General features: G+C 41.9%; 1 protein-coding gene across 14 annotated transcripts in view; it reads left to right on the top strand.

Moving 5' to 3' along the window:
- The window catches only part of ABLIM1 (actin binding LIM protein 1), a 296293-nt gene that overhangs the window by 151908 nt on the left and 130137 nt on the right, over positions 1–14248 (top strand). The window lies entirely within an intron of this gene.

Raw genomic sequence — 14248 nt, 5'->3', positions numbered from 1 at the left:
CTGAGTCACCCAGGCGCCCCAAGAGTCCTTGAGGTTTGCATTCTTGTGGTCCCCTCTTGCTCCAAATTCTTTCCAGTACCAAATTCTTGGCTTCCCTTTGTGAATGCTGCTCCTTACACATTGCTTCACCCCACATTGGCCACCATGCTTCTTTACTTCCCAACATACCATGAACACAAGGCAGCTATTTTCAGTAGACTTTACTGAAGGTTTGGGATAATGGAGGGAAATTATAGCCCCGAAGAGGTAACAACTGTCCTAATATTCTCGAGCCATGTCTAGAACAAGAAACTTCTCATTGGCCAGGGCCAGTTTTCTCTTCGCTTCTCTTCGCTTCTCTTCTCCTCTCCTCTCCTCTCCTCTCCTCTCCTCTCCTCTCCTCTCCTCTCCTCTCCTCTCCTCTCCTCTCCTCTCCTCTCCTCTCCTCCCCTCCCCTCCCCTCCCCTCCCCTCCCCTCCCCTCCCTTCCCCTCCCCTCCCCTCTCTTTTTCTTCCTTCCTTCCTTCCTTCCTTCCTTCCTTCCTTCCTTTCTTCCTTTCTTTCTTTCTTTCTTTTCATTAATAGGCTTTAATTTTTTGTGCAGTTTTAGGTTTACAGGAAAAGTGAACAGAATGTCCAGACCAGGGCCATTTCTCATATGTATTCAGACTCCACCTGCCACCATCTTGGTACGTCTTCCTCTCCCTACAAAGACTCTTCTCCCCTTCATCCCTTGGACCTCAATTTCCTGTTCCCTCAATGTCCTGACTCTAAATTTTCATAGAGTCTCTACTTTTTATGAATCCATTAGGACGGTTTCCCAGAGGAAACAAAAGTCTTCTTGAGGAATGCTGTCTTCCTCTTAGCCCACATGGCCCAGACTGCAGCTCAGTCTGAAAACAACAGTTTTGTTTTCTGCCTGTCCCATCTAAAGCAGAGGTATCATGTCCAGATAGTGAGCTAATATACTGGGAGAAAGGATTTGGGGTGGAGAGCAGTTGCTAGAATAAGCCTGAGCTTTGGGATAAGAGCTGGCCAAGTGCAGAGGAAGAACATTCAGGTTCTGACTCTGATTTCAGGGCCAGACAGCGTTTCTCCCTCAAATTCTCTCCCCTGCCTTCCCCTCTACCCTCCTGCACTCATACATCTTGTTGCCAAAGCCTCATAGTTCTTGAATGGGACCAGAGGCTACTTTCCATAATTAGAAAGAACATCCTAAAATTCAAACACCTACGGGAATAAAAAGCAGAGATGAACTCTTTTACTAGGAATGGGTTTTGAAAGGAGAGGGAGAAAGAGGACAGCGAACATCTTCCATGAGAACCAGACATGTATGAAGGTAGGAAAGGGTTGCTTCAGAGGAACCTAGGGTTCAGAGCACAAACTTAAACCAGTGATCAATCTCTGAGTTCACAGGATCCAGGGGTGGTGAGCAGGAATTTTGTTGGTGAACCCATCTCCCTAAAATGTCTGACATCTTGGGATCTGATGGTGTAGGCGTTATTTACCCAATTAGTAAATGTTAATTGGACACATACTCCTTGTGGGATATTATGCTAAGTGCTAATAATAGGAAGAGACAGCACACCATGTTTGTCCTCAAAGGACCCATAGGGTATTTGGAGAGACATATAAATAAGCAACATTTATGATATTGGATAATAAGCACTGTGATGGAGAAATCTATAGGATGCTGACTGGAGGCAGGGAGACTCCTAGGGGAGATATAAGCATCGTCCTGGTAGAAATAATGTAAGGTAGCAGCAGGTATGATAGAGAATCAGGGGCAGATCTAAGAGACATTTAAAGTTAAGGTTGATAGGATTTAGTGGCTGTATGTGAGGAATGAAGAGGATGCAGGTTTCCAGTTGGCCTGCCTGTGTGGACAGATGGTTGCCGCCCACTAAGGAAGAACAAGAGCACTGCACAGGGTCGTTCCAGGAGGAGAGTTCAGCTTGGGATACATCGAGGCTGAGGACACATGGTATATTCAGAGTTCAAAAGGTTTAGCACTCAAGAGACAGATACTGGTCTGTGTTGGGAAGAAGGGTGATTTTTAATTTTTTTTTTTTTTATTAAGTTTATCCCCACCATGGGGCTTGAACTCAGGACCCTGAGGTCAAAAGTCACATGCTTTACCGGCTGAGCCAGCCAGGAGTTCCAGGAAGAAGGGTTTGAAAGTGTTTGGGCATCTAGATAGCAGCTGAAGCTAGATGATGGTGTGTGACATTGCCCTAGGAAAGGGCAAAAGGCAGGAAATGAGTAATAAAGAATGCCAAGGATCTGAAGGAGGTAGAACCCAATTTCCATTTGTAACCTTGGGAAATGTACCCACCTGCTAATGAGATGAGGAAAGTGGGAAAGTGTTTCAATTAACACTGGGTTCTATAATTAAAAGAAAGGGAAATCCCAAAAGCTTCTGTTATTCTTTGCAATAACCCAATGGGAGTAAAATATGACTGCAGGGTTCTGGACGGAGCTATGTCTTGAGCACTCAGTAGCTTTGTTTCTCATCTTTTCCAATTAGCAGCAATCATCCCAGGTAAGGAGTTTTTCCCTTAATCCTCTCTGTTCATTCTGATATTGATCCAAGGATGTGATAGTTTTTTAATTATCACCTTGTCCTCATCATACTTGTAATAATGCTCAATGAGAGAATAAGAAATCCGTTTTAAATATTATGCAGTTAATATTTAATTAACTATGTATTTAATAATTGATTATTTAATATTTAATTGTAATATATATGGCTCATCATATTGATACATTACATTGTTTGTTATAGTTTTTATTATTTATCTTGAGCATTTATTTTCAAAATAATGCCCTAGATTCATTTTTCTGCCAAAAAGTTCTAGAGCATTTAGAAAAGATCAGGGACCAAAAAACATAGATAGATAGATAGATAGAATGAACGAACGAAAGAATGAACAAACCAGGGACCAGAGAGAGACAGAGGATCAAGAAGGGCTGTTGGGCAAATATTTTGTTTTCAGTGAGCCTCTCCTGGACTATCCTGTATAAGATTTTAACTCCTCCCTATATCACATTTATCCCTGCTTTATCCTTTTTTCCTTAACATTTACCATTTTATAACATTTTATTCATTTATCTTCACCCTCTACTAGAGAATAAGCTCCTTGAGGGCAGAGACTTTTGTCTGTTTTGTTCACTACTATATGTCCAGTGCCTAGAACAATGCCCAGCATTCAATAAGGTGAATGACTGACTGAATGAATGAACAATAACCGTGTATTTCTTTGGAACTTGAATATTAGTAAATGTTCCTAATGGCATAGCTAGTCAACAAGATTTAACAAGTGCTTAAGATAATATATGTCCTCCTATGGTTACTAGACAGTAACATCATCTTCCGAAACGGAGGAGTGTAAGGAAAGCTTTCTATCGTTGATGACAGAGCTGCGTGTCTGCCTGGCAGGTAGAAGAGTTAAGAGAGAGTGCTGGGAGCTGTTGGTGAGGATCTTGCTGTTGCTTAGTTTTTTATACTGGTTTAGACCCTGAGCTTTCTCCTTTGCGCTTGCATGGGCAGACTGGATGTGGGTTATTTGGGGCCTCAAGAAATAAATTGATAAAACTCCAGTAAAATGGAAGTGGTTTCTTAGATCTCCTAAGAGCTGAGCTTGGGCTTTTAATACCTATTTAGAGAATATTAGTCATTCAGAAATTGATTAAAAGGCAGAATGAACCAGAATACAAGGAAAAGAAGTTTTGTTTTTTGTTTTTTTTTTTAAAGATTTTATTTATTTATTTGAGAGAGAGAATGAGATAGAGAGCGAGCACATGAGAGGGGGGAGGGTCAGAGGGAGAAGCAGACCCCCCGCCGAGCAGGGAGCCCGATGCGGGACTCGATCCCGGGACTCCAGGATCATGACCTGAGCCGAAGGCAGTCGCTTCACCAACTGAGCCACCCAGGCGCCCGGAAAAGAAGTTTTTTATAAATGTGGTCCCTTCTCGGCAAATGAGAAACCACTTTCATGCCATCTTTTGTTTATAAAGGATAATCCTTTTGAATTTTGTACCATGTTAAAGTGTTACCCAGTCAAATAAACACGATTTAGATTTTTAAATAGTTGAAGTTTTGAATGCAAGCTGGAACAGAGCAAGGGCTCATAAATTCTCCAAAATGTACTGCTTAATAGTTCTCTTACTGGGAGCTAATTATCCATGGGTCTCTTTTTGTGGGCAGAGATGCTAGTAGCCATTTGTTCTGAATTTTCTTTTCAAGGTAGTTTGTAGAGCCAACAGCCTTGGAAGATAGTGTGTCCCTCTGGAGTAGAGGGTAGGTTTGTTTGCTGTCTAGTATATTAGAAATAACACCTGCATCTGAAGCAAAAGTTGGACAGATTTGCTTGTGGCTCATTATAAAAGTGTGTGGTTTCCCAAGCTCAGGGTTCTTCAGCTGTGAAACAAACTCATCACACGTGCATGTACTTCTCTTGCCCCTGGGGACTTACGGGGCATGGAAAACCAGTAACAAATACGGAGCTCAGGTCGCCTGCTGTTAGTAGTAAAGTCTTTCGCTTCTGACCCAGGGCTTTCTGTCTTCTGCCAGCACCTGTAAAACTAAGGCAGGCTCACTTGTTAGCTTGCAAGTAAAATCTCAGGTTCTTCACGGTTCTTGACACCTCTTAGTCCATGTCCTTGAAAGCTTATTTCTTGAGAAAATGTATGCTGAAGTTTACCCAACTTGATGGAGGACGTACACGTTTTCTAAGAAAATGATTTCTACAACAAAGTTGTGGGAGTGTTTATACGGTAGAGGATGGGAAGCTGAGACTGTCCGCAGGCATTTTCAAAGCAAACATTGAACCAATTATACTGCTGGTTCTTTTCATCTCCTGACCCTGAACCCTTGGAGTGCCCCAGGCTCACTCAGACCTCACCTCAGTGTCCACTTCGTTGGACTTTCTAGCCTGCATACTGCTGTATATAAGTCACCTAGTCTATGGGTTTGTTTGTTTGTTTTTGCTAGAGCAGCCTGAATGGACTAGACAGCACGTTAATCAGATGTTCAAATAATCATACAACTATGACTTACCAACTGTGATCAGTGCAATAAAGGGAAAATAAAAAGCTGCCTGAACAAAGATGTGAGCTTGCAGCAGGAGGATCTTGGTGTGTTTATGGTGGGGAGAGGGGCAGGTGGTCAGGAAAGGTCCTCCCGCCCCCACCTCTCTAAAAAGAGTTTAGGCAACAAATAAAGGCTAAAATACAACCACCACTTATTCTTCCTAGTAGTAAAAGTCAACTAAATAGACTCCATTGTTCCAAAGAATAGATTTGTATTCTTTTCTTCCTAAAAGTCACTTGATTTTTGCATAAATCAACCTGGGAATATCAATGCTTGATGGCCTTCAAATCTTTACCATGTGAAATGTTTACAGAGCATCTATCATCTATCATTCACTGTGCCAGTCTGTGGAGGATTGGAAGGGATATATGACACGGGACCTAGTTCTGAAGAACCTGTGATCGGGTGGCAAGCATTGTACTTTCTAGGGGAACCATTGCTGGGAGCAGACAAGTGCTGGCCAATGGTCCAGAGCCCAGGGGTGCTGAGTCAGAGGCTGAGAAGCCACCTAGAGCTCAGTGGTCTGGGGATGTTGCCAGGGCGGGGGAAGCAGCATATGAGAAAGCATGGATGCTCCAGAAAACTCAATAACCTTCCCAGGACTGGAAAGGGGGTGCGTGTTAGTTGTGGTCAGGGGTAGGGGCTGCATTGTTCAAGGCAGCAGATGGTGAAGACAAGGGTATGGCTAGACTTGACATTGGCCTTCGTTCAGGCGAACAACTTCCTACAAAAGTGAATGGAACCATGATGTTCCCATTGTCATTTGAAAGATGGCATTTTAAACATTAATTATAGTAGCTATTCCTTTTCAAAAATGGAATTAGTGTTATGTGTTATTTATAGTCACATAGTTTTAAAAAGACTTCTGAACATTGGGTATCTGTGGAAAATTTTAAAAATCACCTAAACTCTTCCCTCAAGATAGCATTGGCAGAGATCGTTATATTGAATTATGTTTTAATAGAGACTGTTGCTACTTAGCGATGTCAGTCTCGGTGATGTGTTAGAGGGTATGGAAAATGTCACCTTTGATGGCTTTGAAAAAAACCCTTGTCCTCTATAATGTTCAATCATCAAGAGAACCCATGAACATCAAACTTATTTTTAAGGAGTGTATGTAAAACCATTAGAAAATTCAGGGTATAATTTTTACTAATGTCAATGAATTACAGTACGTTTTTCAAGAATTACTCTTCAAAGACTGAGTTTTGTAAAGGGGCTTGGGATAAACATCCTATCTCTAACAGCGTCTTCTGTATTTGCTATCTTAGGGTCTGGAGGATGTTTACCAGGTCAGGATCATTCCATGTAGAACATTTGCATTTATAAAATGCAAGGATTGTATGGAGTAAGATGGATGAAAATTGTAAGGTGGTGAGTTGGATATACAGATTAAGGATTTTCTGTATTTAGGTTTTTTTAAATTTTTTTTTATTTGTTTCAGAAGTAGAATTTAGTGATTCATCAGTTGCGTCTAACACCCACTGCTCATCACATCACATGCCCTCCTTAACGCCCATCACCCAATTATCCCTTCCCCCAAACCCCCTTCCCTCCTGCAACCCTCAGTTTGTTTCCTAGAGTTCAACATCTCTTATGGTTTACCTTCCTCTCAATTTTCATCTTATTTTTCCTTCTCTTCTCCTCTGTTCATCTGCTTTGTTTCTTAAATTCCACAGATAGTGAAATCATATGGTATTTATTTTTTTCTCTGACTTATTTCACTTAGCATAATACCCTCTAGTTCCATCCACGTCACTGCAAATGGCAAGATTTCATTCTTTTGGTGGCCGAGTAATAGTACATTGTGTATACATACCACATCTTCTTTATCCATTCATCTATTGATGGACATCTAGGCTCTTTCCATATTTTGGCTATTGTGGACATTGCTGCTAACTGTTTTCAGTTTTTTAAAAGTAAAATTGTAGGGGCACCTGGGTGGCTCAGTCAATTAAGCCTCTGCCTTTGGCTCAGATCATGATCCCAGAATCCTGGGATCGAGCCCCACGTTGGACTCCCTGTTCAGCGGGGAGTCTGCTTCTCCCTCTCCCCGCCACTCCTGCTCTCTCACCCGCACTCTCTCTCAAATAAATAAATAAAATCTTAAAAAATAAAAATAAAAAATAATAAAAGTAAAATTGTATTCTCTAATTTATATGCTATAAGAACTAAGTCTTTATTTTTATATCCCATTTCCAAAGTAAAACTTTAGAATATGGTAAAATTATGAGTTCGATTTTCTTTTTGTTGCAATGTAATCCTGTGATTTGACTTAGAAAAAAAGATCAAGAAAGTAATATTATCACATTGTCCATATCCAAAGAATAAGTGTGCTTGCTATCCTGGATAGAAAGGCCATTTATTCTATCATAAATATCCAAACCATAGATAACATACAGCCTCCTTTGGCTGTACTACGGCTATAATCACCTCTGTGGGTATGGCTGTGAGCTTATCTAACCTACATCTCTTGGTACGTATAAAACAAACTTTTCTCCACTTTGTCCTCCTTAGCTGGAAAAGAGCTGATTATTGATTTCCTTAAAATGACTCACTGTACACTTAAAGACCATTATTACCTTGACCTCTTTTTCTTTGGTCTAATCCCAATCTCATCTACTATTTTTTTTCCTTAAGTGTTCTCTCTCAGCCCCTTAATTATTCCTGTTGCTACCCTGTGAACCCATTCTGGTTCCTTCTCTTGCACCTAAGATGATGGAGTTCTTAACCAACCACAGCCTTATTCTCTGTACTTGGGTCCTTCTTGGTACTGCTAAATACAAAGTGCAGCATAGTCTGACCCCGTATATAGCACTTGTGCATGGGAATGGTCTCCAGAGTTGTTGAGTTGCAATTAATTTCAATTGCTAATAAAGTTCAGAGTCTTTTTTTTATTCTTATGTTAATCCCCATACATTACATCATTAGTTTTAGATGTAGTGTTCCATGATTCATTGTTTGTGCATAACACCCAGTGCTCCATGCAGAATGTACCCTCCTCAATACCCACCACCAGGCTAACCCATCCTCCCACCCCCCTCCCCTCTAGAACCCTCAGTTTGTTTTTCAGAGTCCATCATCTCTCGTGGTTCGTCTACCCCTCTGATTTCCCCCGCTTCATTCTTCCCCTCCTGCTACCTTCTTCTTTTTTTTTTTTCTTAACATATATTGCATTATTTGTTTCAGAGGTACAGATCTGAGATTCAACAGTCTTACACAATTCACAGCGCTCACCATAGCACATACCCTCCCCAATGTCTCTCACCCAGCCACCCCATCCCTCCCACCCCACCCCCCACTCCAGCAACCCTCAGTTTGTTTCCTGCGATTAAGAATTCCTCATATCAGTGAGGTCATATGATACATATCTTTCTCTGTTTGACTTATTTCGCTCAACATAATAACCCTCCAGTTCCATCCATGTCGTTGCAAATGGCAAGATCTCATTCCTTTTGATGGCTGCATGATATTCCATTGTGTATATATACCACATCTTCTTTATCCATTCATCTGTCAATGGACATCTTGGCTCTTTCCACAGTTTGGCGATTGTGGACATTGCTGCTATAAACATCGGGGTGCACGTACCCTTTCGGATCCCTACTTTTGTATCTTTGGGGTAAATACCCAGTAGTGCAATTGCTGGATCATATGGTAGCTCTATTTTCATAAAGTTCAGAGTCTTAAAAGACTTGAGAGATTGGGGGAGGGTGGAGTTACTACTTGCCACCACTATCTTGATGCCAATTAGGTGCTTTCAGAAGGAGGGAGGGTTACAGGCTCAAGGTCATGCTGAAATGCTCTTTCTTTATGCTTGCCAAAGGCACTTGGCTCTGCCTACACTGTCTGGACACCAGCAGTATGAAATAGAAGGAAAGGGACAAGAATTTGCCATCTCTCTAAATATTGTGGGAGACATGAAATAGCATGAAAGGTGATCTTTGCCTTCAGTAAGCTTACAATTGAGGTAAGGAGAAAATCACAATGGTGGTATAAGGTCGAGGACAACATATACTAAATAGGGATCAAATGTCAATAATTGTTCTTAGCCCTAAAGAAGTAGAGCTGTAGGGGACTGAGGAGACTGTAGCTTCATCAGGGGTCGGGCCTAAGTGGGACCAGGGAAGCAGGGCGGGGTTGGCGGGAGGTGAGCGGAGGTGTCCATCCTGCAGGGCCGTGGGGGGCTCAGTTGGGAGTAAAGCACTGGTGCAGAGACTGAGATGAACGTTTGGTAGATGTTGAGTGAGAAATATTATTCTCAGTAATACCTTTGTTATTTGAGCTTGTTATAGTTAATATTGTTTGCACATGGAATTTGACGAGTGTTAAACAAACTTACTATATGGTCAAAGATTTTTATTAATAAAAAAGATTCCAAAGTGATTCCTTTCCATCTAAAGCTCTTGACCTATTGTTATAAATTCAAACTCTGAATTCAATACAAGCCCCTCAGGTGCCTTCCACTGGGGGTACATTCTGCCATCTGGATGGACCTCTAACTGTCTTCTTTCACAGAAATCATCATTGATTTTGATGAGCATGTAGAAGTGAATGTGAAAAACTATTTAAATATGTTTTTGAAGCTTAGTATTTGCTTCCAGGATGATGCATTAGCAAATAGTTATTTCTGGTGAGAATCTGCCCCCTCACATTATTGTTTGAGTCTCTGCTCTGCTATTTTGAGCTCTGGGCTACAGCAGATGGTACTTTTCAGCTTCAGTGTATACTTTCAAACACATTGCTCTCGGTTTCAGAGCAAAAGCAGATTCAATGAGACCCCCACACTGTAATGGAACTTTTGTGGTTTAGGAAGGCCCTATGTCAAAGTCGACCTTTATATTTTCTATGAAGAAACGATTTGAGGAAATGAATAGAATAACAGCTTTGATGAAGTAAGATTTTTTTTTTTTAAGATTTTATTTATTTATTTGAGAGAGAGAGAATGAGAGAGAGAGAACACCTGAGAGGGGATAGGGTCAGAGGACAAAGCAGACTCCCTGCCGAGCAGGAAGCCCGATGCGGGACTCGATCCAGTGACTCCAGGATCATGACTTGAGCCAAAGACAATTGCTTAACCAACTGAGCCACCCAGGCGCCCGAAATAAGATTTTTTTTTAAATGTAGTTGGAGGAGCATCTGGGTGGCTCAGTCGTTGGGCGTCTGCCTTCGGCTCAGGTCATGATCCCAGGGTCCTGGGATCGAGCCCCGCATCGGGCTCCCTGCTCCGCAGGAAGCCTGCTTCTCCTTCTCCCACTCCCCCTGCTTGTGTTCCCTCTCTCGCTGAGTCTCTCTCTGTCAAATAAATAAATAAAATCTTAAAAAATAAAAATAAAAAAACAAAATGTAGTTGGATAGAGGATGGAGGCAGAGAATAGGACGTATTTGGTATTCACACTACTAATCCACCAGGAAGTGCTTGGGAGCTCCGTACCCTGCGTCCATCCCACCCCCAGCTCTAGTGCTTGGTGCCTAGGAGGGGGTAGGGGAGTTGCTGGCCCCAGGCAGGGTAGAGTAGGGTTTTGAGCTAAGGGTAAAGTAGTACTTGGAGCATATGGCCCTCATCACCAGAACTGAGCAGGTACAGCCCAGGTCCCAGCCAAGCCTCCACCTCACGGTGTGAGTTCAGAAGGGCTCCCCATAGCCTGTGATGGGTTGACCAGCTGGCTGAGTGCCAGAGACAAAACCCCGTGCCTGCCCCAAAAAAGAGAAGGAAGGACCCCCCCCCCACTGAGGCTCCTGGCCCCCAATTAAAGTTCTCGTGTTATTCAAAACCAAATTGAAAACATTGATCACATTTGCTTAGCGTCCCTCCCTCTCTTGCTGGCAGGAATTGATTAAAACACCCACATGAGCAGTAACCCCCGCAGAGATGTTCAATTCTGATAGAAAAGAAGAAAACATCGTTTGCATTTTAGCCCCAAGCCCATCTCTGGGCAGAGTTTTAAGTATTACCTATTCTGCTCAGTGTTTGGCAACGTGAACCAATCACTGAAATGAACTTGCTGTAACATAAAATGTTATCCGCTGTTTTCAGAAAGTTGGAGAAATAGTTGACACCCCATCCCTGTTCGTGCTGCTAAAATACTGTGCTGTTTTCACCCTTGTTTGACACCTCTGTACTTTGTTCCCCTCCTACTCCATGCTGTTTACAACCCAGGCAGCTCCTGTTAATTTTTTTTTTTTTAAGATTTAAGATTTTAAGACCTGTCTGTTTCTAATTTCACAGCTTTTATATAACACTGCTGGGACATACATGTTCTTACTTACCCAGATCATGGTTTTCAGTGGTTTGCAGACAATGAGTTCAAGAGCATACCATCAATAAGGCGTATGGCTGATGCCATGCCTCAGTGACGGCAAAGCAGGCAAGATTCAGTGGGGCCTTGAGTGGGGCATGTTTTCAAGAATTGATCATTGAGAAGAAAGCAATTAATCTCTTCCAACGGCAGCTCTCTCTCCTTTTTTAAGGAAAGGAGTCTGTGCTTTTTCCTGGGCATACGTTAACTATCAACTAGAGCAGAGACAAATGGAGCACCCGAAGTTAAAAATCTAAATATACCCTACTGAAGTTTGACCTCACTCATGGAGATTTTGTGATCATTTAGATGTGAAAGTTTTGCTTTGTGCCACCAGTTAGAAGTATTTGCTAAGCTGTTAATATGAAACCGACCAAAGGTTCCTTAAACCTTTAGATATTTTTGGTTAAAGAGAGTAACCCCTTTGTCAAAGTGTAATTTTCAAAGGTTAAATATATGACACACAAATATAGAATGAACATGTAGCAAAGATTGATTTAATAAATTAATGAGGGAGCCAGCAGGATGGCAAAGCTGGTTCAAAGGAGAACGAAAGGAACAGGTTATAAACGCATTCAAGAAGGAATGTCAGGATAAGATGTCAGGGTTAGGTGTAAACTGATTAGCAGTCCAGTGGGACAACAAAACCTGACAGAAATCATTTACATCTCCACTGGACAAAAATCTATAAGTTACCCTTAACTTTATAGGCTGGACCTTTAATCCATCATAAAGAGCTTGTCAAACACAAAGCCAGTGCCCTGAGTAATGAAATAATCCTTGTGTGAGCTGTTAATGCTCAGCAGGACATTGGAAGAACATGCTCCTTTCCCTTACCTTGTTTACAAGTTTGGGTTAATTTTTCTTAACTTCTTATGATCTGAGTGACCTTCCACTTACATGAGGTTCCTGGAGTAGTCGGATTTGTAGAGATAGAAGTAGAATGGTCCTTGCCAGGGACTGAGGGAGGGAGAATGGGGAGTTAGTGTTGAATGGGGACAGAATTTCAGTTGTTTTTTGTTTTGTTTTGTTTTGTTTTTTTATTTTTTTCTTCAAAGATTTTATTTATTAATTTGACAGAGAGAGACACAGTGAGAGAGGGAACATAAGCAGGGGGAGTGGGGGAGGGAGAAGCAGGCTTCCCGCTGAGCAGGGAGCCCGATGTGGGGCTCGATCCCAGGATCCTGGGATCATGACCTGAGCCGAAGGCAGACGCTTAACGACTGAGCCACCCAGGCGCCCGAGTTTCAGTTTTTTAAGATGAAAAGTGTTCTGTGGGTGGATGGTGGTGCTGGTTGCACACAATGCAAATACTTAATACCACTGAACCGTACATTGAAAGATGATTAAGATGGCAAGTTTTATGTTATGTGTATTTTACCACAAGTTTAAACAGTTAAATGAGCTGACCACATAGGTATATGAAGAAAGACTTAACAATTCTTCATCCTCATCCTCCATCCTCATTACTAACTTAGTAATCCTATGTTTGTGTTAACTTTTCCTTATTCATAAAAACATACGTGGACCTTCTTTTAAAAAGGAGGTTATTAAAATTCTTTACTCTGTGACATTTGTTCTTTTCACTTAAGGATATATCAAGGACAGGCCTCTGGGTTATAGATCTTGATCTAATCCATTCTCTTTAACACCAGCTCCATAGACTGGTTGTGCCATAATTTATTCAACTGTTGTTCTACTGATGGAAATTCAGTTGTCTCCAGTTGTGTTTTGTTTTGTTTGCCAGGATAAACACTATTGGTATAAAAATGTTGTAATACAGGACAGTGAAGCTGAAGGCCAGGATCTCAGTGGTGACAACAAGAAGGCAGGAATTGTTCAAAGGAATGTTTTGTTGGGAAAATGGATTGGATTTAGGGGCGAGTTGAAAATTTTGGAGCAAGAGCAGAGAATGAATAGTGCTGGCGTGTTACTGAAAGAGGGAGTTGAAGAAGAACAAGGTTATAGAGGGATGGCACAGAAGCAAGAGGATAATGTTTGTTTCTAAAATGCCAGACTTGGGGGACCTGGGGGGCTCATTGGTAGGCAATTGATTTTTGGTTTTGGGTCAGGTCATGATCTCACAGTCACAAGATCAAGCCCCTTGTTGGGCTCTGTGCTGAGCGTGGAGTCTGCTTGAGATTTTCTCTCTCCCTCTCTCTCTGCCCCTTCCCCGACACATGTACACTCCCTCTCTCTCTCTCTCTCTCTAAAAAAATTAAAAATAAAAAAAGTAAAATGCCAGGCTTAAGATAGGCCTGCTGTCTGTGCCCACTGGGCAGCGAAAAATAAGGATCTAAGGCTTGGGGAAGACGTCCCAGATAGAGACATTGATCATAGTTGATCATAGACAAAGTCATAGTTGAAGCTATGGGAGTAGGGGAGATCTGTTCCTAGGGCAGCCTTATTCTAGAGGAAGGAGGTAGCGTTCATGGCAGTTACCTGTGTTTAAGAGTCTGGCTAGGGAGACTGAGACACTGTGATTCGAGAAGGAGGAGGAATGGTGAGTAAAGACCTTTAATGAGCTCTGCGTCTGAGACGTTCTTCAAACGGGGATTTCCTTGTGTATAAACCACCAAAAACAATGGTACAATTGGATAAGCCAATTTGGGCCCCTGCTTTGAACTTATGGACTAGGCCAAATGAAATCTCAGAGGAGCAGAGTTCAATTGTAGTCTGACAACTCTCAACAGGAGTTACAAGGTCATTTTTTAAGACTATATTTGGTTTATATAAACCAGGACTTAAAGGAGAGGATACGTCAGTGTCACAATCCTGTGTGAAGCAGAACGTCTGCCCAGAGGTACCCGCGGAAGCAGCGAATAACAGGGAATCTCTAAAACATTACAGTGAGCGCTGCTGCTGTCTCCACAATCTAC

This window comes from Mirounga angustirostris, unplaced genomic scaffold (assembly GCF_029215605.1).
Source record: "Mirounga angustirostris isolate CCGP_5_RB_7025 unplaced genomic scaffold, mMirAng1.0.hap1 SCAF_6, whole genome shotgun sequence".
Classification (NCBI taxonomy): Eukaryota; Metazoa; Chordata; class Mammalia; order Carnivora; family Phocidae; genus Mirounga; species Mirounga angustirostris.
Note: the sequence above shows the minus strand (reverse complement) of the source record. Positions and strands in the feature narration are given on the sequence as shown.